The sequence below is a fragment of the Phacochoerus africanus genome, chromosome 9, assembly GCF_016906955.1.
Source record: "Phacochoerus africanus isolate WHEZ1 chromosome 9, ROS_Pafr_v1, whole genome shotgun sequence".
NCBI lineage: Eukaryota > Metazoa > Chordata > Mammalia > Artiodactyla > Suidae > Phacochoerus > Phacochoerus africanus.
In genome coordinates, this window is record NC_062552.1 from 122,562,770 (window position 1) to 122,588,795 (window position 26,026).

At 50.9% G+C, this 26,026-nt stretch overlaps 1 long non-coding RNA gene across 1 annotated transcript; it reads right to left on the reverse strand.

Moving 5' to 3' along the window:
* Positions 1–2,743: 2,743 nt before the first annotated feature.
* LOC125135985 (uncharacterized) lies at positions 2,744–16,705 on the reverse strand. Its single transcript, XR_007137086.1, has 3 exons — positions 16,600–16,705; positions 10,322–10,438; positions 2,744–3,355 (listed from the first exon to the last, which is right to left on the reverse strand). It is a non-coding gene; the product is annotated as an uncharacterized LOC125135985 (long non-coding RNA).
* Positions 16,706–26,026: the final 9,321 nt, after the last annotated feature.

A 26,026-nucleotide genomic window follows, 5' to 3' on the forward strand; every position in this document is an offset into this window, starting at 1 on the left:
AGTGGTTTGGGTCGCTACAAACGTGCAGGTTCAATTCCTGGCCTGGTGTAGTGGGTTAAAGGATCTGGTGTTGCCACAGCTGCAGCTCAGATTCAATCCCTGGCCCCAGGGGGGGAGGGAGATATATATATACATATAATATTATATATATTAAGTATATATAATATATAAAATACATGTCTGTAATATATGTATGGAGTTCCCTCTGTGATGCAGTGGGAGTGGGTTAAGAATCTGACTGCAGTGGCTTGGATGGCTGCAGAGGTTCAGGTTTAATTTCTGGGCCAGTGCAGTGGGTTAAAGATCTAGTGTAACTGCAGCTGTGGCATGGGCTACAGCTTGGATTCAATTCCTGGCCCAGGAACTTCCATATGCCAAGGGTGCAGCCAAAATATATGTATATATATATATATATATAAAATATATAATTTTAATGTTATATAAATGACAATGTGAAAATAGTAATGATAATGTTATGTAAAAATTGTTTTAATGTTAATCCACCTGGAAATGGGATGGCTGGATCATCCAGCTGTGGTTCACCATAGATATTCATCCCCCTGTGTGCACTGCAGCATCACTCACAAAGGACAAGACATGGCAACAACCTGAATGTTCACCAACAGACATTAATAAAGAGAATGAAGAAGGTGTGGCACGTACAAAGAAATACTACTCAGCCTTGAAAAAGGAGGCATTCTGCCACATGTAACAAGGGGGAGGAACCTTGAGGGTAATATGCTGAGTAAAATAAGCCAGACACAGGGGACGAATACTGCCAGAGCCCACGATGTGAGGTCTCTGAAATTGTCACACTCAGAGAAGCAAGGAGTAGAATGGTGGTTGTGGGGGCAGTGGGGGGAGGGAAAGGGGGGAGGGCTGATCAAGGGTATAAAATTGTAGTTGTGCAAAATGGGTTAAGTTCTAGAAATCTGCTCTATGACATTGTGCCTATAGATAATACTGATTGTGCACTTAAAAATCTGTCAAAAGAGGAGCTCTCATGTTATGTATTCTATAATATAATATAATATAATATAATATAATATAATATAATATAATATAATATAACATAATATAATATAATATAATATAATATAACACTAGACTCAGGTTTTATTGGGTTCCAAGTCTAGCTCATGGTAACGATATTTAACCTTTCTAAGGCCCAGTTCCCTCATGTGCAGAATAGACTCATTAAAAATGCTTCACTGGAGGAGTTCCCGTTGTGGTGCAGTGGTTAACGAATCCGACTAGGAACCATGAGGTTGCGGGTTCGGTCCCTGCCCTTGCTCAGTGGGTTAATGATCCAGCGTTGCCATCAGCTGTGGTGTAGGTTGCAGACGTGGCTCGGATCCCGCGTTGCTGTGACTCTGGCATAGGCCGGTGGCTACAGCTCCGATTCAACCCCTAGCCTGGGAACCTCCATATGCCAAGGGAGCGGCCCAAGAAATAGCTAAGAAAAGACAAAAAAAAATTTTTTTTTAATAAAAAATAAATAAATAAAAATGCTTCACTGGAGTCCCCATTGTGGTTCAGCAGGTTAAGAACCCGACCAGTATCCATGAAGATGAGGGTTCCATCCCTGGCTCTGCTCAGTGGGTTGAGGATCTGGTGTTGCTGTGGCTGTGGCGTAGGCCGGCAGCTTGCAGCTCCTATTTCACCCCTAGCCTGGAAACCTCCATATGCCACAGGTGAGGCTCTAGAAAAGGAAAAAAAAAAAAAAAAGACATATATATATATATGCTTCCCCATTGGTGCAGTGTTGGAATTAAGTCTGTTATTACAAGCCAAGCACTCAGAATACGGCCAGTGCTCCACGAACACTAGCCATTGTTCCTAGAGTGAGTGCAGGGCTTAGTTTCACCATTATGCCCGTGTGTTCATCCTGGAAGCCTCTCCTCCAAGGCAGAGAGTCCCGGGGAAGGGCTGGCTAAGGTCAGGGAAGCAGCCCCCTAAATGCAGGTAAATCTCAGAGCAACAAGGGCAGGCCAAGAGGTGGAAAGTTCTGATGGAGCTGGCAGGGGAACAAGTGGGGATTAGACAAGGGAGCCCTCCCAGAATAGAAGAGGGGTCAGAAGAACAGGACACAGCAGGTCTGTGTAGGAAAGAAGGGGGCAGAGGACAGGCAAGGGAGGGGACTGGGGAATGGCGAGAGGCCAGAGCAAGTCACCCAGGAAGCCCACCACTGTGCATGTGACTTTGCTACTCCCCCAGGCAGTGGACGAGACAGAAATCTGGCAGGGCCCCAGGACGTTGAAGCTAAATCAAGTGACACAAGGCCTGGGGAAGTGCATGCCAGCGGCAGGGGCTACAGAGCTACATGACCTAAGGCAGGAGCAAGAAGGCCTGTGTGAGTACAGGGAGCAAGGGAGAGGATGCCTGGAGACCATGCGTCCATCAGCCTTTGCTGCATAACAAATGAGCCCCAAGCTTCGTGGCTTAAAACTGGTTACCAAGGGGGAGGGAGGGGAGGAGAGGGATGGACCAGGAGTTTGGGATTAGCAGATGCAAACTATTATATATAGGATGAATAAACAACAAGGTCCTACTGTAGAGCACAGGGAACCACATTCAATACCTTGTAATAAACTATAGTAGGGAAGAATATGAAAAAGAATATAGATAGATAGATAGATAGATAGATAAAACTAAATTTGCTATACAGCAGAAATTAACACAACACTAAATCAACTATACTTCAATCAAAGTTTAAAAAAAAAAAACCACAAAGATGTAATTTTTCTCCTGCTCCCATGGGTTAGCTGGGCCATTGCTCTGCTGGTGTCACTTGTTCACACACCTGCAGTCAGATTCTGCTGGAGGATGGGCTTGGCTAGGACTCACAGTGGGTCACACCCATGTCTGACAGTTGGCGCCATGGCAGCTTGGGCCCCAGTTCTCACTGTGGGGCTCAGCCTTGGCACCAGCAAACCTTGATTCATCTGCTTCCTTCCCATCACCCTCTTTGGGACCAGAAGCTGCTTCCAGGGAAGGCCTGAAGGAAGCTTATCACCATGGGGGAATTTGGGGAACATGGGGACAGCTCTCCAAAGGCAAACCCCCTGCCCGTTTCTGTCCCTTTTGCTCCCATCCGTGCCCTGCAGAATACAGAGCTCCACAGATGTGACACCACAGCTAAGCCAGGGCCAGGTATTGGCCCCAGAGGACAGGGGAGCTGGAGCAGGACCGGTGATGGCAGGAAGAAGGATCCCAGGCACCACCCCTGGCAGCCAGCAGACATCCGGAGGGGTCTGGGGTAGAAGTGACATTGTTTTAGGAGAGATGCAGACCGGTGCAAAAGACTTCGATGGGGCATCAGTCACGGGACCTCTCTGACCCTTGGGCTTCTCTTCTGTAAAAATGAGAGAACAAGGAGGTGGGCATGTTTGTACATCTTAAAGTAAGTGGTAAGCATCCTCCGTGCTGGGCCTGGGAGGAGGGATTATCCACGATACTTCACTGACTTAGGAAACCGAGGTCCACCAACCTTAGGTCCAGCACAGCGGTCAGACCCAAGCCACTCTGCGACATGAACACTTAAGTCCGGGACACGCAGAAAGACAAGTCACAACTCCAAGAAACCAGAGGCCAGAACCCCCCGTCCTAGGCGCTCAGGCGTTTGTTTTCAAAGAAAGGGGTGGAATTCTCTCCTCTGTCTACTTAGAAATGCCATGTTTCTACTTAGAAGAAATGAAATCTCCTGACAGCAGCACACTCCGGAACGTCACCGAGGCATTCAATGGAACCCTTCAGTTGTAAAGTCACAATTTCTAATGTTCTGAGTCACCCCAAGTCCTCTTTTATTGATGTCACAAAGTAGGTATTTATGAGATGAGGCTATTAAGATCAATAGATAAATGGAAGGCCTAACTCTGGCTTTCTCGGAGCAGCACAAAGCATTCTCCTGGCAGGATCCCAGTGACGGAAGGGACCACGGTGCTGTCACTGAGTCCTAATCCCAAAGTAAAAGCTTACCCTCTTAATGGTGACTCATTTTTACATGCTTCTTCGAGTCAAAAATTCCCTTGGCCCTAAGTAGCCTTTACCGGAAAAAAAAAAAAAAAAAACAACGAAGAATAGAGGCTGGCATCATTCGAGTTCCCGACGTGGCTCAGCAGTGACGAATCCGACTAGTAACCCTGAGGATGCAGGTTCGATTCCTGGCCTCGCTCAGTGGGTTAAGGATCTAGCGTTGCTGTGGCTGTGGCATAGGTCCAGAGCCGTCGCTCTGATTCGACCCCTAGCCTGGGTGCGGCCCTAAAAAGCAAAAAAAAAAGAAAGACAGAAAAGAGACTGGCATCATTGAGCAACTGGATTTACCACATTTATAACTAGGTTGGCTGCCCTGGTTTTTATTTCAACAGGAGTAGAAAAAATAAAATAAAATAACAGAGAGAGGTCATGAGAGCTCCCACGACCAGCACCAGTCTCCCCAGTGCCCCCCGCTCCCCAGGGCTGTGGAACGCACATGCTGGTGGTGACTAGAGGCTGTGTTCCTGGTTCTTCCCGAATCCACCTGACCTGAGCCACCGTTCTGTAGGATCCTGGGCCAGAACCTGCCAGGATCCAGAAGCCTCTGCAGGAGGCATGGTCACTCGGCTCCCTCTTTGCCCAGGTGCTTATATTTGTGCAAATACGACAAGCGTGGGTTGCTGGATTGCTTTCTTCCTTGGAAAACACACTTGGTAAATATGAGACTGTGCTGCTATCTCAGAATAGGCTGGGTTTGTCTATAGATAGACATTCGATAGTTATCTCTGAAAGCATTCGTTCTGGTGCAAAAACAGACCAACCTACACTTGGCCATTCTTTCCTTGAGGAAAAGGAGAGGATTAGCCTTCCAGGCTTGTCTTAGCCTTAGCTTCTTCTTCCTCTTCTGTTTGTTTGTTTGTTTGTTTGTTTGTTTTTTAGGGCCATACTTGAAGTATATGAAAGTTCCCAGGCTAGGGGATGAATTAGAGCTGCAGCTGCCAGCCCGCACCACAGCCACAGCAATGCACGATCCTTAACTCACTGAGCAAGGCCAGGGATCAAACCCATGGCCTCAAGGATGCTAGTCGGATTCATTTCCACTGTGCTACATCGGGAACTCCCAGCCTTAGCTTCTTAGCCGTTAGGGTCTCAGCAGAAATGATGGCTTGAGACCCTCCATGGTCAGGCTGACCTTTCCAGCCTCGTCTCCTGCTCTCATTCTCCACATATCCTACAAGCAGGTCAAAATAATCAGCTCAGGCTTTCCTTCCCATCCCTGCGATTTCCACCTCTTGGACTTAACCATGAGGTCCTCTTCTCCACCCCGCTTCGCACATGGCTGTATCTTATCCTTGAATTCACTCCACTGATAAAGGGACCAGCACATAACAAGATGTCAAGGTCCCACAAGGTTACTCCTCGGGGCATTGGGGTCATAGTGGGGAAGGGGATCTCCCCAGGAGCCCCAGGGGTGGGCAAGGCAGCTGGAACCGGTCCCTCACTGAAAACAAGATGAGGACAGATGCAGGCAGACTTGGACAGTGAGGTCAGGCAGCAGAAATCACGGAGTGTGCAGGGCTTTCAGGACAAGAAGAGGACATATCCAGCTACCCAGCCCTGCTGGTTTCGAGGATTTCCACATCCGTGACCTCAGTAGCTCCCTCCATCTGGGCATCCTCTGCTGGGGAGGCAGAGGATGCCAATTCCCATTCAACCGTGGAACTGTGGAAACCAAGGCTCAGCGACTTGCCCACAAGCCAAAAAGATGGAGGAGGATGAATTTTACCCCATTCTTCTAACGGTTGGTCCGGTGCTCTTTCTACCACACCCCAGTGAGTCCATGATGCCCTCAGCTGGACCAGTTCAGGAATCCATCTTCTAGGGGGCCAGTCTCTCTGCCTTGGTATGCCCACCTGGGAGACAAGATGGCAATGGCAGAACTCAGGTGACAATAATGATCAGAAGAATTGTCTTAAGGCTTATATGAGATAAGGCAGGGAAGTGCTTAGCCTGGGGCTTAGCCTATACTGAACACTCACTAAGTGATAACTTACGTTGTTTCACTTCATCCTTCAGGTTAAAAACTTTATAGATGAGAAAAAGAGGCTCGGAGGGATTTGGCAACCTCGCCAAGATCACAAAGCAAGAGGCAGAGCCAGGGCTGTGGTCCCAGATGCTGAGATGGGCAAAGACCTCCAAGAGTGACTGCTCCTGTCCTAACATGATGCTTCTGTCCTAAAGTGACATCCTGGGCCTTGTACTCGCGGCCCATGGAAGGTGGTCCAGGTGAGCCCCTGGTCTCTCAATGGCCACCATTTTGTCCTTTTTCCCTTCGTCATGCAGCCCAAATTGGGTGGTGAGGGGAGACTCTCCTGAGTTACCAGGTGCCATGGACCAGGCAGAGGACCCTAAGGCAGGGAAGGGTGAGCCTCTCTTCCCTGACAGCCCCTCTGGTTGTCCCAGGCATGATGCCTGCAATTTCTACAAAGGTGGTTTCCTTGGCAGCTAACCTGAGCCTTTGCAGTCTTCCTTTCTGGGGAGATATTACTTATGATGGGAGAGACCCCCTGTGTCTTGACAGTAGCAGAACTGTGATGAGAACAAAGCAGAAATGCCATTAGACCAGATGTCCCAGAAGTGAAGCCTACTCAGTTGTCAGTAGTGCATCTTTACAGAGATATCAGTGATGGGAGTGGGGCAAGGACATTTTAAGGGTAAAGGGTCTAAATGCCTGGAATGATGGGTCAGTTCCTAATGATACAGCCTTGGTGGGTGTCCTGAGCTCATGGGAAGCAGAGGCAGATTAGAGGACACAGATGTCCAGTGCTGGGAAGGACACAGGTCATCACACCTTTGAACCTGCTTACTTCACAGATGGAGACACAGAGTCCAGAATGAAATAACTCACTCCAATCTCAGGGCAAACCAGGGCAGAGTTCAATTACTCATTCACCCAGCTTTTACAGAGCTCATCCTCTGCCAGGTCCCCTCGTAGACACTGAGGGTACACAGGTGAATAATAAGACTCAAGCCCTGCCCCAAGGAACTCACCATGCAGTGGAGCATGGAATAGACCCCAGGGGATTAAACTGGGGAGAAGAACCACTGACCATCAAATCCAGAAGGCGGTGGAAGAAGCGAGGGAAGAAGACAAGATGGCCCCTCTCAACACTGTATCAGTCAGGATATGTTGAGATAAGTTGTGCTGCGTAACAAACAGCCTCCTGGCTGTGCATTCTTGCTGTGCACTGTACAGATTAGCAAGGGAGGCTCAGCTTCACACAAAAGCTCAGGCTGACCGGGGGGTCCCCACCTCGCAGCTGTATGTACTGGGACAAACGACTGTTGCAGTCACTGTGGCTGGGGAAGCATGCTGGTGGGGAGTCCAGAAGAGTAGGTGAAACACTTTACTTACACTACCTACCTTTCACTTGCACTAACTACCAATTCACTAGTCACCCACTCACCAGCTCCAATTCTGAGTCCAGCCCCAGCTTACTACAGAGTGGATAGGACACTGTAAACTTCCAAAGAGCCCAGAAGGAAAGGCAGAAAGATGGAGGTGAGTCCCAAGCCCCACAGACCCAGGTCTACTTCACCCAGGAAATGCTGGGGGCAGGGGGGGACATGTCTCCCTTCCCCCCATAAAACTGTTCCTTCGTTTTTCTTAAAACGCTGCCTCATTAGCTTTCCATTTTCCTGCTTCTGATAGAGACATGGGCACAAGAAATATTTTTTTCCCTTCTTAACTCTTCCATAAGTGGTAACCAGCATTCATCCTCAGAGTGGGAAGAGAATAGGGATGAGTGGAGACAGGGGTCTAAAAGGGCACAGGTTCTTCCCGCTGTTTTTCAGTAAAATCTCCTAATGTTTAAACAGCAGTAATTCAACTTTCTTTTATAGATAGCACTGGTTATACAGGCATACCTTGGAGACATTGCAGGTTCAGTCTCCAATACTTCGCAGTAAGGAAAAAACTTCCATAAAGTGAGTCACAATTTTTTTTGTTGTTCCTCAGTGCATATAAAACTTATGTTTAATCACCAAGACATGGAAACAACCTAAATGTCCATTGAGAGATGGATGGATAACGATGATGTGGTGCATGTATGCAATGGAATATTACTCAGCCATAAAGAAGAATGAAACAATGCCATCTGCAGTAACATGGCTGGACCCGGAGATTATCACACTAAGTGAAGTACCTCAGAAAGAGAAAGACAAATACCGTATGATATCACTTATATGTAGAATTCTAAAATATGACACAAATTAACTTATTTACAAAACAGAAACATTCACAAAGAGAAGGATCTTGTGTTTGCCAGGGGGAAGGGTGGGAGAGGATGGACTGGGAGTTTGGGATCAGCAGATGCAAATTATTATATATAGTATGGATAAACAAGGTCCTACTGTATAGCACAGGGAACTGTATTGAGTATCCTGTGATAAATCATAACATAAAAAAGTATAAAGGAGTTCCCACTGTGGCACAGTAGGTAAAAGATCCATGTTGTCTCTGTGGCAGCGCAGGTTCAATCCCCAGCCCCACTCAGTGTGTTAAGGATCTAGGTAATGCCACAGCTGTGGCATAGGTCACAGCTATGGCTCAGAATCAGTCCCTGGCCTGGGAACTTACATGTGCCACGGGTGTGGCTGAAAAAAGAAAAAGAAAAAAAAAGAGTATGAAAAAGAATGTACACATATGTAAAATGGAATTACTCTGTTGTATAGCAAAGATTAACACATCATTGTAAATCAGCTCCATGCAATAAAAATTTTTAAAGTTATGTTTATCCTACACTGTAGTCTATTAAGTGCACAGTAGCATTATGTCTTTAAAAATGTACAGACTTTAATTAAAAAATACTTTATTGCTAGAAAAATGCTAACCTTCATCTGAGACTTCAGCAAGTCATAATCTCATGGCTGGTGGAGGGTTTGAAATATTATGAGAATGACCAAAGCATGACACAGAGACACGAAGGGAGAAGATGCTGTGTTAGAAAAAAATGGTGCCACAAACCTTCAGTTTGTAAAAACTTGATATCAGCAAAGCATGGTAAACTGCAGTGGGATAAAAGGAGGTCTGGCTGGACCGTGGGCAAAAGAAGAGAAGCCTGGTCTCCAGTCTCAGACCTCTGATCAGATCAATGCCTGCCCTTCTTCTCAGAAAAAAGAACCATGCTCCAGGAGAAGCAGGAATGTGCCTGAGGTCCATAGCAGCTCAGGGGACAGGGATGCAGGTGATGGAGAGGTCCTGCCCCCCTAACTCCCTGGGCACAGGACCTTCCTCGAGAACCTCCCACGAAAACCAGCCAATGCATCTCGGCATCCGAGGCTCAGCAAGCCTTGGGACAACGCCACGCTGCCGGACTCAGGAGTTGATCCTGCCTCCAAGATGGGCTTTTCCACAGCCCAGCGCCCTGGAGAGGGCTGGCCAGGAGCACCCCCCTAGAAGCCGCACCCTCCTATCCATGGCAGAGCCTGTCTGCTTGCCCCTTAGCTAACACACGGCCCCAGCTCTGGGACCCCCTATTAGATGCGCACTGTCCCCCATACTTAAAGCCTCCCTTCATGAGACCCCTACCACTTTTCTGAGAGCATCTCATGCTGCCTTGGGACTGAGAATAGTGACACTCTAAGAGCACAGGTGCTTCAGGGTTGGTCTCCCCTTGGACCCTCCCAAAGTCCCCACAGGTGGGATTATCAACCAAGAGGCTTCGTTGGCCAGAAAAACCCAGATGGACTTGGCTTTGGGTTCAGTGGGTTAAGAACCCAACACAGTGTCCATGAGAATACAGGTGCGATCCCCAGCCTCGCTCAGTGGTTTAAGGATCCAGCGATGCCATGAACTGTGGTGTAGGTCACAGATGTGGTTTGGATCTGGTGTTGCTGTGACTGTGGTGTAGGCAGGCAGCTGCAGCTCTGATTTAACCCCTAGCCTGGGAACCTCCGAATGCCACAGACGAGGCCCTAAAAAGAGAGAGGAAAGAAGGAAGGGAGGGAAGACACAGATGGCAATCACAGGACTGGTCAGTGGCAGAGCTGGGAGTCCAGGTCCACACTCTGACTTCAACTCCAATACCCATTCTGTTGTCCAAACTTCCGAAACAAAGCTGTGAACCGAAAATGAGAATTTGTGTTGGCTGGAAAAGTAAAAGCGTGTACAGAAATCCCTGCATTCATCCGTTTCCCTAAAAAAGAAAACTCTCTTAACACATGCCAGGCACTGTGTGTGTGTGTGTATATATATATATATATATATCTTGTACATAAACAAACAAAAAATCAAGCTTCCAGAACATTGCAATTCCCAGTTTACACAGAGGCAAGGGAGACTCACAGGGATACAGGTAAGAGCAGCACATGGCTGGCTGTGGAAGCTGAGATCTGCTGGGACGTCGTGCACTTGAACTTCCCGACCTCAATCAACACTTCAAGTGCACCGACACCTTACGTCCTGCGGGAGAGGAAAGGAGGAATCACCACCACTGACAGCCTCTGAGCCTTATTCTGTACCAGCTACGATGCCAAGCATTGCTTTCTTGCAACGGCTTCATTTACATACCATAGAATCCACTCAGTTAACGTGTACGATCCAAGTAAGTTAGTTAAGTTTCAGAGTTGTGTGACTGTCACCACGATCCAATCTTAGAACGTTTGCATCACCCGGAAAAGATCCCCCAGGTCCATTTGTAATCCCTGCCCCCTCCCACCCCGCGCCTGGCAACCACTAATCTACTTTGTCTCGGGTCTTGCCGCTTCCAGATATTTCATGAAAAGAGGGTCCTAGCCTGTCTGGTCTTTTGTGGTCAGCTGCTTTCGGTGAGCACCATTTTTTTTGAAATCTATGCTTTCTGTACCACGTATCAATACTTATTCCTTTTTACTGCCCAATAATATTCCATCGATGGATAGAACATGGCCTGTTTGTCAATTTAATCTGGTTTTAACCGGTTTGTCAGCCTTTGGGCTGTTGTCCCTTTGGAGCTATTATAAATACATTGTGACGCACGTCTGCGTGTGAGTCTTTGGGAAGACATCTGTTTTATTTCTCTTGGATAGATATCTAGCAGTGTAATTGCCAGCTTGTATAATAAATTTATATAAATATATGTAATACCCAAATAGTTTCCAAAACAGTTGCACCCTTTTCTATCTACCAGCAATGGACGATGGTCCAGTTTCTCTGCCCCTTTAGGGACATTACCTTTGTCCATCCGTTTTTTGTCTTTTTAGGGCCACACCTGTGGCACATGGAAGTTTGGCTCAGGGGTCGAATCAGAGCTGCAGCTGCGGGCCTCCGCCCACAGCCACAGCAACACCAGATCTCAGCCACATCTGCAACCTACACCACAGCTCACGGCAACCCCAGGTCCTTAACCCACTGAGCACGCCCAGGGATCGAATCCCCATCATCATGAATACTAGCTAGGTTCGTTACCACTGAGCCACAATGGGAACTCCCTGTTGTCCATCTGTTTGACTACGGCCATATGATCTGCTTTTGTGACTTCACACATGGCATCCTGACAGATACACCCCAGAGACGGGCGCTGGTATGAGTCCCATCTGGCAGATGGGAAGACCGAGGCCAGGAAAAAAGAAGCAACTTGCCCAGGTCATGAGGCGAAGGGAGCCGCGTTAGGGCTGGACCCACGTCTGCCTCTCACCAGGGCTGATCTGCCCCCAGCCACTTTCCTCTTCTGCCTCCTTCGGCATGAGATGCTACACCGGCTCTTCCACCTCATCCATTAACCGACACCTACTAGGAACCAACACAGATGGGGCTTCCAGGAGCGCATGGCTTCTCAACCTCACTTTAGCCTCGCAACTCAATTTGCACTGAGGGAACGGAGAGTCAGAATTGAACATCCACCTATCCAGAGGTCAGCAAACTTTAGAGTCAGATAGCAAATATTTTAGGCGTTACAGGCCAGAGAACCCTGTCCCAAACACTCAGCTCTGCCATCCTGTTGTGTCAACACCCCAGACAGTTTCCACACTACAGAATAACCACGTGATAATCCCACCTGCTGGGGCTTTGGGGGGTCTGATGAGAGACTAGCCCCAAGGCGCCCACGTGCCTGGAAAACCTTACACACTAAAACCGGCAGCTGGCCGGGCGTGACCCGCAGGCTGCCATTTGCCAGTCCCCAGTCTTATCCACTGTCACGCAGCTAGTAAGCGACCAAGTGAAAATCTGAGCCTGGTCAGTCTGACATTTTGGAGTCCGTGCCCTCTCCACCCCGCCTGGCTGTCTGGCACACATCCACCTCCCACACTGATTTTAGGACTCGTTTTGCAAGTAGGGCCCCTGACCCCTTCTCCTCCTTAACTGCTCTCTCTTGACCGAGGCCATTAAGTCCTACATTTAGCATCTTCAACCACCTGCAAAGTCCTCACATCCCACCTCATACGGTGCAGCCGGAACACAAGTGCCGACACCAAACACCAGGCTCCGGTTCCCACCCCGCCCTGCCTCTCGGGGGACCTCTCCCCTCACTGTTCTCCTCTGAAAAGTGGGCAGCAGTGGTCCTGCATCCTAGGTCCACTGTGAGAATTCACTGTGTTGATATATACATAACATCACTTTCCAACACCGCCGAGCACAAAGTAGATGCTCAATAAAGGACAGCTACTGCCAGGCAGCCGCCCCCAAGGAAATGGAATCAGTTTCATATCCACACATGATTTAGTATCTCACGGTGGCGGGGGGGGAGTGCAGAGAAGTTCCTATCTAATTACTGCTGGGCACAGGGTGGTGCCGTATAGTTTTGCAGAAAGTAGAACAGCCCTGAGGACAAAATTGTAACGTGGTAAGAGTAATAACAGTGCTGGTAATAATAATAGTTGGCATTTTATTAGGCACTTAGTAAAGCAACGTGCTAAGTGCTTTGCAAACACGCTGTCATCCCCACCAGCCCCTGGACAGCGCTTTTGGGCTGACGAAGCATTTTCCTCAATTGCATCTCACCTGTGCCATCAGCCTGTGAGGGTGGCCTCCCTGTCTGCTCTAGTCTATGGATGTAGAAACCGAGGTGAGTTACCCACGTGGGCTTCTGGAAAGTGGCCTGGCTGGCCTGTCACCTGGGACATTGAGTTCCAGAAGCAGCTCCCCTCTCCCCATCACCATGTCAGGCTCACCCTGCCCAGGCCAAGGCTCCATCCCATTGTTTTCTTTCTTTCTTTCTTTCCTTTTTTTAGAGCCACACTGGCAGCATATGCAAGTTCCCAGGCTAGGAGTCAAATCAGAGCTGCAGCCACAACACCACCAGATCTGAGCCACATCTTCAACCTACACTGCAGCTCACAGCAACACCAGATCCTTAACCCATGGAGCAGAGCCAGAGATCGAACCCACGTCCTCACGGATACTAGTCAGGTTTGTTACAGCTGAGCCACAGTGGGAACTCCCGTGGTGTTTTCTTTAAGCCTCTGCCGTTGACTGCAGAGACGAAATCTACTGGCATCATTCCTATGGTCACTCCAGGCACTTAACTCTTCCGGGAATAGGTCTGCTTTAAAAGACTGTGGGGAAGGGCAAGGCTTAGCCCAGAAGAGTGCTCCCTGGCGGTGGTCCTGCTGTATCTGGAGCACAGACAGGGCCTCCTGGGGGCTAGAGGACCCTCCTCGAGTCTCTGGTGTCCATCCAGCCTGTGGCTATGGGCCCCAGAGGCCTCCATGCTAGGGAAGCAGAATCCATGTGCAGAACTTTAAAGGGGTAGAAGCTGAGCAGCCACTCTGAGCAAACTTATGCCAGGGCTAGAATGTTCTCGCGAGGTTACAGTCTGGGAAAATCCCTCTAAGGACAAGAGAGGATTCCCATCTCCCTGAGCAGCTCCTGCTTGGGTTGGAGAACTGTCCTTGGAACGGCCCCTCCACTGGCGGGAACCAGCTTGCTTTCCTCTGCTCCAGGACAGGGTCGGAGCAGTGGTGGCCACCTCGACTCTCTCCCTCCCCAGGCATCTCTCTGCCCCGCCCCCCCCCAAGTCCCCAAGCTGTCTGCACTAGTGTGTTTCCAGCATTCTTTTGGAGCTCCCTGTCTTCCCAGGCACGCCCGCTGGTCTTTGGTTTTGAAAAACAAAGACCCTTTGCTATCTAATGATACACTGTGGCTGTGACACATGCCAAGTGGTGTCTGGACTGTGACTTGTAGCATTTCTAGGCGTGGTAGACAAGGCTGGTTCTACCGCAAAGCCAGGAGCCCTGGGGGGGGCGGGGGGAGCAGCCATGCCTTTCTCACCCTGAGCCTGCAGGCCCACCTCATACGTTGAGTGAAAGGATTTTGATTCAATGAAATTACAATTTTTTTTGTCTTTTTTTTTTATGGCCACACCCGAAGCATATGGAAGTTCCCAGGCTAGGGGTCCAATCGGAGCTGCAGCTGCCGGCCTACACCACAGCCACAGAATCTGTGGATCCCTAACCCACTGAGGGAGGCCAGGGGTGGAACCCACATCCTCATGGACAGCAGTCAGATTAGTGACCGCTGAGCCACAACAGGAACTCCTGAAATTACGATTTTTGACTTAAAGGTGCATAAGCAATCTTGGCGGCAGACACCATGCCCCTCAGCATTGTGTTTAATCCACCCTCCCCCATCCTGGTTCCAGCTGTCGGGACTGGGCAGAAGCAGACAAGACCAGTTCCCTCGGGAGAGGTGCTGGAGGAGATGGGTAAGGAGGAAAGCGAGGCGCCTGGTGTTCCCAGAGCCTCCGCGGGGCCTCCACCCAAGCCAGGTGTCCCCAAACACAACTCTTCTTTAGCCCCTGGCACTCCCTCTATCTGGAGGACAATCTCTCTTCTGTCATCGTGTCCCTGAGCAGGTCAGCAATGATCGCGTTTCTCTGCGGCTTTCTCGCGCTCTCCCCAGGCAGCAGGAGGCTTCCCGCTTCCCAGGATCCCTCCGCGCTGTGTTCTTACCCCGCCTTGCAGGAACCACGTGTGCGCATGGGTCAATTCCCAAGCTTTACTCTCCACTGGCTTGTTGTTTTAATAATGATTAACGCCACCTTTAGGTGAGCGCTTACTGCACCCCAGGCGCTGTGCTGGGAGATTTACTCGCATCCTCTCCTGTCCTCCCTAAATCCTTTGGAAACCGGCCCTTTTGGTCTGATCTGTGGGGAAGGAAACCCGGGCAGGCGATTTCCTCAAAGTGACACAAACTAGGTGAGGGCAGAGTTGGGCGTGAGTCTGAAGCCCTCAGCTCCAACCACGATCTCAGTCTCCCGCCATCCCCAGTACCCAGCGTGTCACCTGACACCCAGCTCAGCTGGTGCTGGCCGCCTTGGTGAGTGAATGAGGGAGGAAGGGAATAAACGAACGAATGAAACTCTCTGAACCGAAGTTCATGGCAGCCTGGTGGAGCCCACGGAGCACGGGCGGGTGCCTCTAACCCAGAGAACTGCAGCCCTCTCGGGAGAACCAAGATTATCAGCTGTTGTTTTAGGGTAATAGGGCTTCCCAGATACTCATTTCTTAGCAAGCCAGATGGCAGCCGGGGCCAGCAGGTCCTGGGCCACAGCATCAGAGAAAGCGCGGTTCACCACCCCGGGGGAATGTTGTTGCCCCGGATTGCATCACCTCCAGTCCACTGGGGATGTCCTGGGTCTCATGACCTTGGCAAACAGAGAGCCAAGCCCGGCCTTTGGACCTTCCCTCCTTCTTCCTCCCCTTCCTCCCTGCATCCGTCCCTCCATCCCTTCCTTCCGCCTTTCCTTCCTTTGTTTCTTTCTTCCCCTTTCCTCCTCATTCCTTCATTCGCTCACACTTATCCAGGAGGCAGTAACTGCCCTGCTTTGGGTAGGAGGGGGTCAGACCTGGGAATCCCCCCTCAGGGCGCCCAGAACCAGAAGAGCAGGTGACAGCTGCCATGTCACGTGGGCCGAGATGGGCTGCAGGAGCGGTAAGCAGATGTGTGCACAGGGCACGGAGTAGGCACGGAGGGGAGAAAAGCTGGGACCCCGGGGACAGAGGGACTCCAGGAAGGCTTCTCAGAGGCGGTGTCCCTGCTCCTTCTCCTGATGAGCTGCATTCTGAAGGGTTAACCAAGCAGGCGAATAAGGCAGAAGCTTGCTCTAATGGCTCCCTGCTCCAAGGTCCTCGTAACCCTCCTCAAGCCTGAATCCTTGTTGGTAGTACCAGCATGCAGCCTGGCCTCTTTGACTCAGAAAGTCAAGGTCAGCACGGACCCAGACCCAGGCTCTGCCCCCAGTGTCCTGTCAGCTGTGCATCCTGTTGCATCTCTCTGGCTGAGGTCTGTCACTTGGGCCCCCTGCTCTTCTTCTTAAGGCAGCCACTGACAGCCAGATTCCCATGGTGTCCTGCTCAGCCACTGTCACAGTCCCCCCTCTGGCCTCCCTGCCTCCCGTCTCCTCCGCATCACACCAATCCTCCATGACACACGGCGGCTGCCTGAATCATCTTCCCAATACATCAGAGCACCCAGCATCCCCCACCCACCAGCCTGGGTTGGCCTCCTCCCTTGGCAGAGCTGAGCCTCATCCTGGGGGTGTGAGAGCCCCTCTCCTGCGTGCTGTGTCCACACGGAGCCTCCAGCCCTGCCTCCCCCCGCATGGAACCTGCCCTGAGGGATCCTAGGCAGCACCGCCTCTGTACCTTTCCTGATGCCATCCTCTCTCCCAGAGGGCACAGGCTCTGGGGCTTTTAATAAGGCCGAAGAGGGCTGGGCACAGACAGCACGGCAGCCGTGACCGGAACAGCAGCAGCAGAGAAGCAGCCAAGTGCCAAACACTTCACAAGGGCCACCCATCCCACCCCCAGAACCACCCATCCGGGAAGTCATCATTTGACCTTTCCCACAGGGGAGGAAATTGAGCCTCAGAGAGGTGGAGCGCCTCGCTCAGCATTGCTGGTGAGAAAGAGGAATATTCCAGACACAGATCGAGGGCTCTGTCTCTGAAGCTCGAGCTCAGCCTCATCCTAACACCCCACCCCGTCTCAGACCCCTTGGCCATCTGCCTGACTCCTTCCTTCCTGTTCTTAGAATTCATCACCTCCTCCGGGAAGCCTGCCCTGACCTCCTAGACTGGAATGGATGCTTCTGCTTTGCGCACCCAGAGGAACTGGCATTCCCAGTACTCAGCCCTCACCAAGATGTCTTCTCACTCCTCCCCTCCACCCCCCCCCAAAACTGTGTGCCCCCTGCACCTGCCACATACTGCTTGTTGTAGCTGCGAGAACTTCCTTGGACTCAATTTAAAAGATGGATGTGCAGAGGGGCTGCCTACCAAGAGCAGAAGCTGAGGTCTGATACAAGAGATTCAGCGAGAGTTTCACAGAGCAGACTCTGAGCAGGGCTTCCTAATCTAGAAGGACTTAGACAGGACTCAAAATAAGGGCATCCAGCGGGCAGATCTGAATGAAGAATGGGGTCCTCGTAGCATGTCCCCCAGACTTGGGGGTGCCATTCAACAGCATTCGACTGACTCAGGCAAACAACTCTCCCTGCTTCTCAAACCAGAGACCAGAGAACAAAAGCCCTGTTTTATTTAACAGGAGCAGCACTTTAAAGACTTTTTTAAAGTCCATTGCCAACATTTAGTCTTTGAGAATTTTTGTCTCTAAAAATTAGAATATTCTGTTCCCGTTGTGGCTCAGTGGTAACGAACCTGACTAGTATCCGTGAGGACTGGGGTTCGATCCCTGGCCCCGCTCAGTGGCTTAAGGATCTGGTGTTGCTGCAAGCTGTGGTGTAGGTCGCAGAGGTGGCTGGGATCCTGCGCTGCTGTGGCTGTGGTGTAGGCCAGGCCGGCAGCTATAGCTCTGATTCGACCCCTAGCCTGGGAACTTTCATATGCTGCGGGCACAGCCTTAAAAAAACAAAGTAAAATAAAATATTCAGCCGCAATGGACCCCCTGCCTGGTCACAGTCAGCTGGAGCTGTGGACTGCTCAGTCCCTGTCCCTGTGGGACCTGGTTTCTCCACTTTGCCACAGTCCCTGGCATTCCCAAATGTCACCCCCACCAAGGGACCCTCTGTCACCCTACGTCACTGCGCAGGCAATGCCACCTGGCTGGCCTCATCGACGGCAATCCCCCGGCCTTGAAGGCTCTTGGAGTACTTCATCCCAAACCCCACCTCGGATGGGAGCCTCTGCCTGCCTCTGCTGGACTCCCCACTGGCCTTGGAGGGTGTGACCTTGAACATGCCTGTCTCTCCGCGTTCTCCCCAGACCCAGCCACTGCTCACCTGCCCCGGGAGCCGGAGGGATCTGCTCTTGAACCCTAACAGGTGTGGGACCCAGAGCTGTCTCACCGTTAAAAGCCCGAGTCTGACTACAAGCTTGTTGTGGGAAGAGCGTCTACCGATGCTCTTGGGTACATCCCCCACCCCCGCCGCCAAAGTCCCCAAAGATGTTCACCATTTTGAGCTTTGGCACCTCCTCCCCCCCAGACCCACCCCACCCCATGTTAGGTCTCTCTCCTCCCCTTTCCTCTCCCCCTCTCTCCCCCCTCCCTCCCCTTCCCCTTTTCCCCCTCCCCCTTCCCCTCCCTCTCCCTGCCTATCTTCCTCTCACTTCCCCCCCCAACCCCCTCTGTCCTCCCCTTTCCCCCTCCCCCTCTTTCTCCCCCCTCTTCCCCCTCCCTTACTTCATTCCCCCCTCATCTCCCCCCCCTTCCCTCCCCTCCTTCTTTCCCCTCCCTCCCTATCTCCCTCTATCTCTCCTCTCTCCCTCTCTCTCTGTTCTCCCCCTTCCCTTCTCTCCCTCTCCCCCCTTCCTCTCACCCCCCCCACCCTTTCTCTCTCTCTCTTAAATGACTCCCAAACTCAGAAGTATTTGGTTATATTGAAACTTGGCACCAGAATCCTAAGCCTTAAGGCAAACATTGTCCTAGAATTTGCTGGAAATCCCTGGGCGTCACTCAGTTGGATGATGGCAAATACCAAACAGCAGCCCTCCTCCCTGCATCCTGCCACCACCCCCACGGGCAGTTTGGCTAATTGGAGGCTCCTGGAATTTCCCAGGGCTACGCACAGGGAGCCTCTCCAGGCATGAAACTCAGCAAACTCCTGGAAAGCTCCAGAGTCAGTGAGTCATGGGCCAGGGCTGAAGCCAGGCCGGCCCACAGAGAAGGGTGCCCACTCTTGTTATTCACGACTTTGTCTGCAAAGCTTCCTTGAGTTTCGGGTGGCTTTTGCATGCTGTCTTTGGAAAGCTTTCCTACGACCGACCGGAGTGCACTGGGCAAGCTGGGTTCTAGAGGGCCCTGTCATGGTGCTGAGAAGCTAATTAAAGAGAGAGGGTTTCCTCTTCACGCACTCACTCATCAATCCATTCTTTGGTCCTTTTCTTTCTTTCTTTCCAGCCAATCCTGCAGCATATGGAGATTCCCAGGCTAGAAGTCAAATCAGAGCCACAGCAGCCGGCCTACACCACAGCCACAGCAACGCAGGACCCGAGTGGAGTCTGCAACCTACACCGCAGGCCACAGCAGTGCCGAATCCTTAACCCACTGAGCAAGGCCAGGACTTGAACCTACATCCTTAGAGACACTATGTGGGGTTCTTAACCCACTGAGCCACAACGGGAACTCCATTTATCTCTTCATTTATTGCAGCTTCAATTATTTTACTCAATTTCTCCTTCCCTCTGTCATTTACTTAGACTTGTACTAGTTTATGGGTTCATCTAGATACAGATAGAGATGGCGGCTCCCTTGCTCACTTATTTATTAATTCGTCCACCATCTACCCATTTGCTTGTCTATTTTTCCATTTGTCCATGCATTAATTTCTCCATTTATTTACATGTTGACTCATTAGTAATGTATTTATTAATACATTCATTCATCCATCATCCATTTATCTATCACTCTGTCACTCCATTTATTCAATTACTGGAACATATATTCACTCATAAGCGGGGCAGGGAAAATTCCTGAGACCTGGGGTCCTCCCTCTAATATCCTGGTCTTACATGGGAGATAAGCCAGGAACCCCAGGAAGCAAAGCACGAGGGAGAAAGGAGAGGTGGGCTTCTCTGGGGTACCAGGGACAGAAGCCAAATCCTGCAGAACCCAGGCATGGGAGGCCTCCTGAGGCAGAGATGGGTGGGGGAGACAGAGTGAAGTGGGCACCTGGTCCAGGGAGGAGAGTGCCCCCCCTCAGCTGGCAGCCGCCCAGTTCACAAAGATGCAGGAGGCTGGATGTCCTGACTAAGGTGGATCTGGAGTCACAAGGTCCCAGACTCAGTTCTAGAATGTGGGACTGCGCTGGCCTGGCTCCCCGCTGTCCAACCAGAGCTGAGAACATGGCTCGTCATGGCATGTCATAGAGGCTCAGTAAGTATTTGTTGAATGAATGAATGAGCTGCAAAGTACACTTAGAAATCATCCATTCCTGAGAGTGCCTGGCATGGCTCAGCGTAAATGCATTTGACTAGTATCTGTGAGGATGCAGATTTGATCCCTGTCCCTGCTCAGTGGGTTAAGGATCTGGTGTTGCCATGAGCTGTGGTGTACACTGCATATGCAGCTTGGATCTGGCTTTGATGTGGCTGTGGTCTAGGCCAGCAACTACAGCTCCAATTCTACCCCTAGCCTCAGAACCTCCATATGCCATGGGTGTGTCCCAAAAAAGAAAAAGAAAGAAAGAGAGAAAGAGAGAAAGAAAGAAAGAAAGAAAGAGAGAGAGAGAGAAGAAGAAAAGAAAGAAAGAAAGAAAGAAGGAAAGGAGGAAAGGAGGAAAGGAGGGAAGGAAGGAAGGAAGGAGGGAAGGAAGGAAGGAAGGAATCATCCATTCCAGCCATTTTCAAACTGTGCTATTTCGAAGTGATGCAGGGGCCCCAGAGAAGTTTTGGGGCCACATCCCACTTGACTTGATGCTGAAACCAATCAGGACCCTGTGAGGCTCCAGCGCACAGAAGCCTCCAAGAACTTCAGCCTCCCAGACCTTCCAAAGGGCAGGTTCAAACAGTTGCTAATTGGGGAAGGGAGGGGATGCGGAGACCAGGGAGGCACCCTCGTGAGAGAATAGTTCTGCCTGGGGGCAGGGTCCTGGACCCTCTTGGAAGCATATGCATAACAATAGCTTTGAGTTCTCCCACAGAACTGAAACCCCCCACAAATGAAAGATGTTAACAACCTGATGAAGCATTCTTTCTTCCAGAAAACAGGAGGACCCCCAGAACCGGTCCTGGGGCCACTAAACACCAGCTTTGAAGAATGAAAACTTGCATCTACACCGATCCTTATCTGTGGCCCCATTTTCCAATCCCCAAACTATAAAACCACCTCCTCTTCCGCCCAAGGAGAGCACAGTCTGTAAGGCATTAGCCAGCCTCCTTTGCCTGTCAAAGCAGTAAAACTGTTTTGGGGTGTGTGTGTGTGTGTGTGTGTGTGTGTGTGTGTGTGTGTGTGTGTGCGCGCGCGCGTGCGCGCGCGTGTGTGCGTGTTTTCTCCATTGCCCCAAACTCTGTCTGTCTCAGTGTTTCTATTCAGCACCAGTGGACAGATGTTGAGTTTCAGCCACAACACAAGCAATTTTATTTTTATTTTATTTTATGGCCGCACCCCCCGCATATGGAAGTTCCTTGGCCAGAGGTTGAATCTGAGCCACAGCTTCAACCTATAAGCCAGATTCTTTAACCCACTGCACCCAGCCAGGGATCAAACCTGCACCTTGGCAGCAACTCTAGCCACTGCAGTCAGATTCTTAACCCATTGTGCCACAGAGGGAACTCCAGCAGCTCTATTTTTAACTCTTTACATATTGGTCTTTTCTTTCAAAATTTCATTTGACAAGGAGTTCCCATTGTGGCTCAACAGAAATGAACTGGACGAGTATCCATGAGACTGCAGGTTCGATCCCTGATCCTGCTCAGGGGGTTAAGGATCCAGTGTTACCATGAGCTGTGGTATAGGTCACAGATGCAGCTCAGATCCCACGTTGCTGTGGCTGTGGTGTAGGCCAGCCAACTCCAAACAACCCCTAGCTTAGGAACTTCCATATGCCGCAGGTACAGCCCTAAAAAAAATTTTTTTAGAAAGTGGGTTGCTCTTCCCCCCCCCAAAAAAATCTTAAAAAATGAAATAATGACGGAACTCTCTTAAAGATTAAAAAATTAAAGCCCAGAGAGAAGCAAGTGTCCAAGATCACCCACCAAGTTGATGATGGAACCAGAAGAGGTCCCCAGACCTCCAGACTCCCCAGCCAGGGACCCACCATCACAGGGGAGGCTTCCATCCCAACACAGCCCCTCAAGCCTTCGGAGACCACCTGTCACGATGCCGCCTCCTGGACTGTGAGATTCCAGATGGATGTGGCAAGAATGGTGAGAAGAAGGTAACTGGGCCAAGCCAAGGAGGGAAGGGAGGGCTCCCCAGACATGCAGCATCTCCTGGGGTCGGGGATTCAGCTGGAAATTCCTTGGGAGAACAGCTAACCCTGACCGGTCGGGGTGTTGGGTTTTTAAACCCTATCCATTTTTTTTTTAATCTATAATTATGTGGCACACATCTAATTAAAATGGACTATAATTGTTGAAATATTTTATTGAAGTCATTTTTTTTCCCAAACGACAGGTTTAACAGATGATAAAACTTGTCTTGTGGTTAACTCGGGCTGCCAAGAACCCCAGGCAGAGTACGGGGTGGGGCTGTCGGACGGCGGACAGTCAACGCCATCTGAATGCCAGCATTCTTTGCTGGGCACTCCTTCCGAAGGCTTCTCTCAGGCCCTGTGCCAAACGCTCTGGGACGGAGACAAATAGCCTGGGTGGGTGTTTTGTGTGCAAAGATGACTGAGGTTTGCCTTAGCTGGATGGGGAAATCTTTTGAAATTGTGCTCCTGGGGAATTAGGGCCGCTAAGATCAGAGGGAACTGTTTATTCCAGAGCACAAGGACAGGAGTGTCCCCGCCCCCAGAGCCCTCCTCCAGAAGCGCAAATAAGTGCAACGAAAAAGTCCTCGGCAAGGGGCGGGGGGCAGCTGTGCCCACGTTTTTGAGGGGCGTCTCCAGTAATGCCTCTGCCAGCAGCTGCAATTACCGGTCTCCTAGGCGCCCGGGGTTTTATAAGCTTTATTTCTAATCTCTCCTGCCCACTTGACAGATGAGGAAACTGAGTCATAGACGAAGTAAGTGGCGTACGTTTTCCCAGCGTGTAAGCTGGCCGGGATCTTTGCGCCAAGCTCTGTCTGCATCGGTAGGCAGTGCTCCTCTGCTACTGTTCTGACTCAGACCCTGACTCAAAGCGGGCATCTTCATCATTAAAGAGGCTGAATCAGGCTGGGGCAGAGAAGGGCCAGAAAACACACTGCAGGATCTGAGGCGTCCTTTTCCCTTCTGTCTGCCTGCCCAGCCCGGCCGGTAGCACGGGGGCGGGTGTGACCTGCGATCCAGGGGTACCGAACACGGCGCCAGACCACAGCAAGGACCTGGCTGGGAAACACAGGGACAGAGGTAGGATTTCCTGGCTGAAAACCGAGGTGGTCATTGTACCCCAGGCCTGACCTCAGCAGAGGAGGGAGCAGCTGCAAGCAGGGGCCTGTTGTAAAGCGGAAGCTGTTCTTGTCTGGACACTGACGCTCTGCTTTGTCTCGTGTTACTGTCCCAACCCAGCCACGAGACGGCTGTGGTCACTCCCAGGTAACAGGTGACAGACAGGGGCCAAGAGGTGAGTCTAAGCTGACATGACACAGTTAATACAAAGCTCTGAACTCGCACGAGAAACATATATCCTTGGAGTTTCTCTATTTCTGTTTTTTTCCCCCTTTTGAATTTTTTAATTTATTTACTGGTTTTTTTTTCCCCTTTCGTATTTTTTTAATTCCTTCTTATTCCTCTTAGCACCTTTGTCGGCTTATTTTTTATTTTTTTCATTTTTAATTTTTTTAATTTGAAGGAAACCTTTTTATTCGTTTTTATTTCTCCTAGGACCTCCGTCTGCTTCCCCCCAGCTTCACGCTTCTCTCGGTGCATCTGGTTTTTATTGTGCATCTACTAGGTAGGAGGCCTGAAGCCAGGGGTGTGGCCTGTCCCCCAAGAAGGGAGGCTGGGAAGGAAAAGCAGTCAGAGTCCAAAGCCGGCCCTGCCCCAGGCAGCTGCGGGATCTGAAAACAGTCTCTATTCCCCAGCTCAGTTTTTGCCTCTGCGGGCGAAGTGCACACCTCGACCTCAGGGATGCGGTCTGGAAGTGCAACCACAGGTGTGGGTCCGGCTCCGGCCTGTGGCCCTCCCCCACCCTCCTGCCCCTTCCCTCTCTGGGCGGCTCCTGCCGGCCTCACGCTGACAGCTGTCCAGGAAGGGGGGTTATTTGTACAAAGCAGCCTGACTGTATCTAAATCCCTCCCTGGGGCCCTGGTTCCAAATTAAAATGTGGCAGGTTTGATCCCTGCCACCCCACCCACCCCACCCCCGCGGAACTCTCCCTCCCCTCTGCCGCGGTTCCTGTCCTGTCCTCTCTGGGTGTGGCCACCCCCAGGGGCACCTCCACCTGCTCCCAAGCAGCCGGGGCAGGGAGGGGGTACCTAACCTCCCTCCCCACCCCCACCGCAGGCTCCGCCTCTTTCCCTGCCCCCCACCTGGGCTCAGTCCTGAGGAGCAGCAAGGGGACAGGGGACAGTCACGGCAGTCACCTCAAACCTAGTCTCATTATGCCCCTTTAAGAGATGAGGACATTGCTGTTGAGAAGGTCACTGCCAGAGGTGACAAACGGCACACTAGGGGTGGGGTGGAATTCACACTCAGAGCCGCTTATCTTACTCAGAGTGAGAGCAGCTGTCATTTGCGGTGTGTTCCTGAACTCTGGGCACGCGGTCTACAGGGGCATCACCCTCAGAGGACCTGCGGAGGAGGAGCCGTCCGCCCACCTGATGGCTGGTGGGACTGACTTAGGGAGGGGGGACAGTGGCCTGAGCCCCTGGCTGGGCTCTGAAATAAGGCTGGATGGCTGCCCCACCCACCTCTTGGGGGACCAGCTGGAGGCCAGCCAGTGGCCTTTTCTTCGCAGCAGGCCATCCCTTGCCCTGCGGGAGGTTTAGCCCCATCCTCAGCCTCCGCTCACTAGATGCCACCTCCTCACCAAACTGTAGACAAGCCCTGTGAGGGGCAAAATTAACGCCCCACCCCACCCCAATTGAGAACCACTGCCTGAGAGTTTTCTGTTTGTTTCAGGGGCATTTAAAGATGCAGAATAGATAATGTCCCAAAAGTAGGTAACACAGAGTACAGCACAACAAACCCAGGCCAGATGTGATGGTATTATTATTGTTTTTATTATTATTAATGACTGCACCCACGGCATATGGGAGTCCCAGGGCCAGGGATTGAATCTGAACCACAGCTGCTGAAACACCAGATCGTTCAACCCACTGCACCGGGCTGGGGATCTAACCCAGACCACTGCAGTCAGGTTCTTAACCCACTGCACCACAGTAGGAACTCCTTATTGTTATTGTTATTATTATTATTGTTGTTGTTGTTGTTGTTTGTCAACGACTTAGCTGTCGTAGTGGGAATCAATCGCCAATGCTGGTGACGGGGGCCCTGGAGTGGGACCTTACAGTGGAGTCCCGTCGCTGACTCTCGGGACCCTCTGAACACGTCTGTCTGCCCTTTGGAAACTCAGCATTCCCACCTCTAAAATGGGAAGTCTGAAGAAGGAACCCTCCAGGAACATGTTAAATCTAGTATGTCCAGGTTTCCCAGATTCTGCCCCTGGTTCAGAGCCAGTGTTATCACAGGGCACCGAACACACGGATTCCGGGCTGCGTCCATCTGGATTCAGACCGTGGCTGGAGCACTTATCAGCTGGGGGCGCTTCAGCAGGTCCCTTAAGCAGACATCTCTCTCTTCACCTGTAGTTCTCTGGGATCAGGTCTGCTCTTAGGGTTGCCGTGAGCATGCAATGAGATGATATATATACACTAGAACAGCGGTACTCGGTAACAGCCCCATAAGAGTTACTGTCATCATCAGAAGCACTCTGGCTGTATTTAAAAACATTATTCTCGTGTCAAATCTCAGGGCCGCTGAATCACGTCTTCCAAGGTGGAACTATGTGTGGTACGTATACTTTCAAAG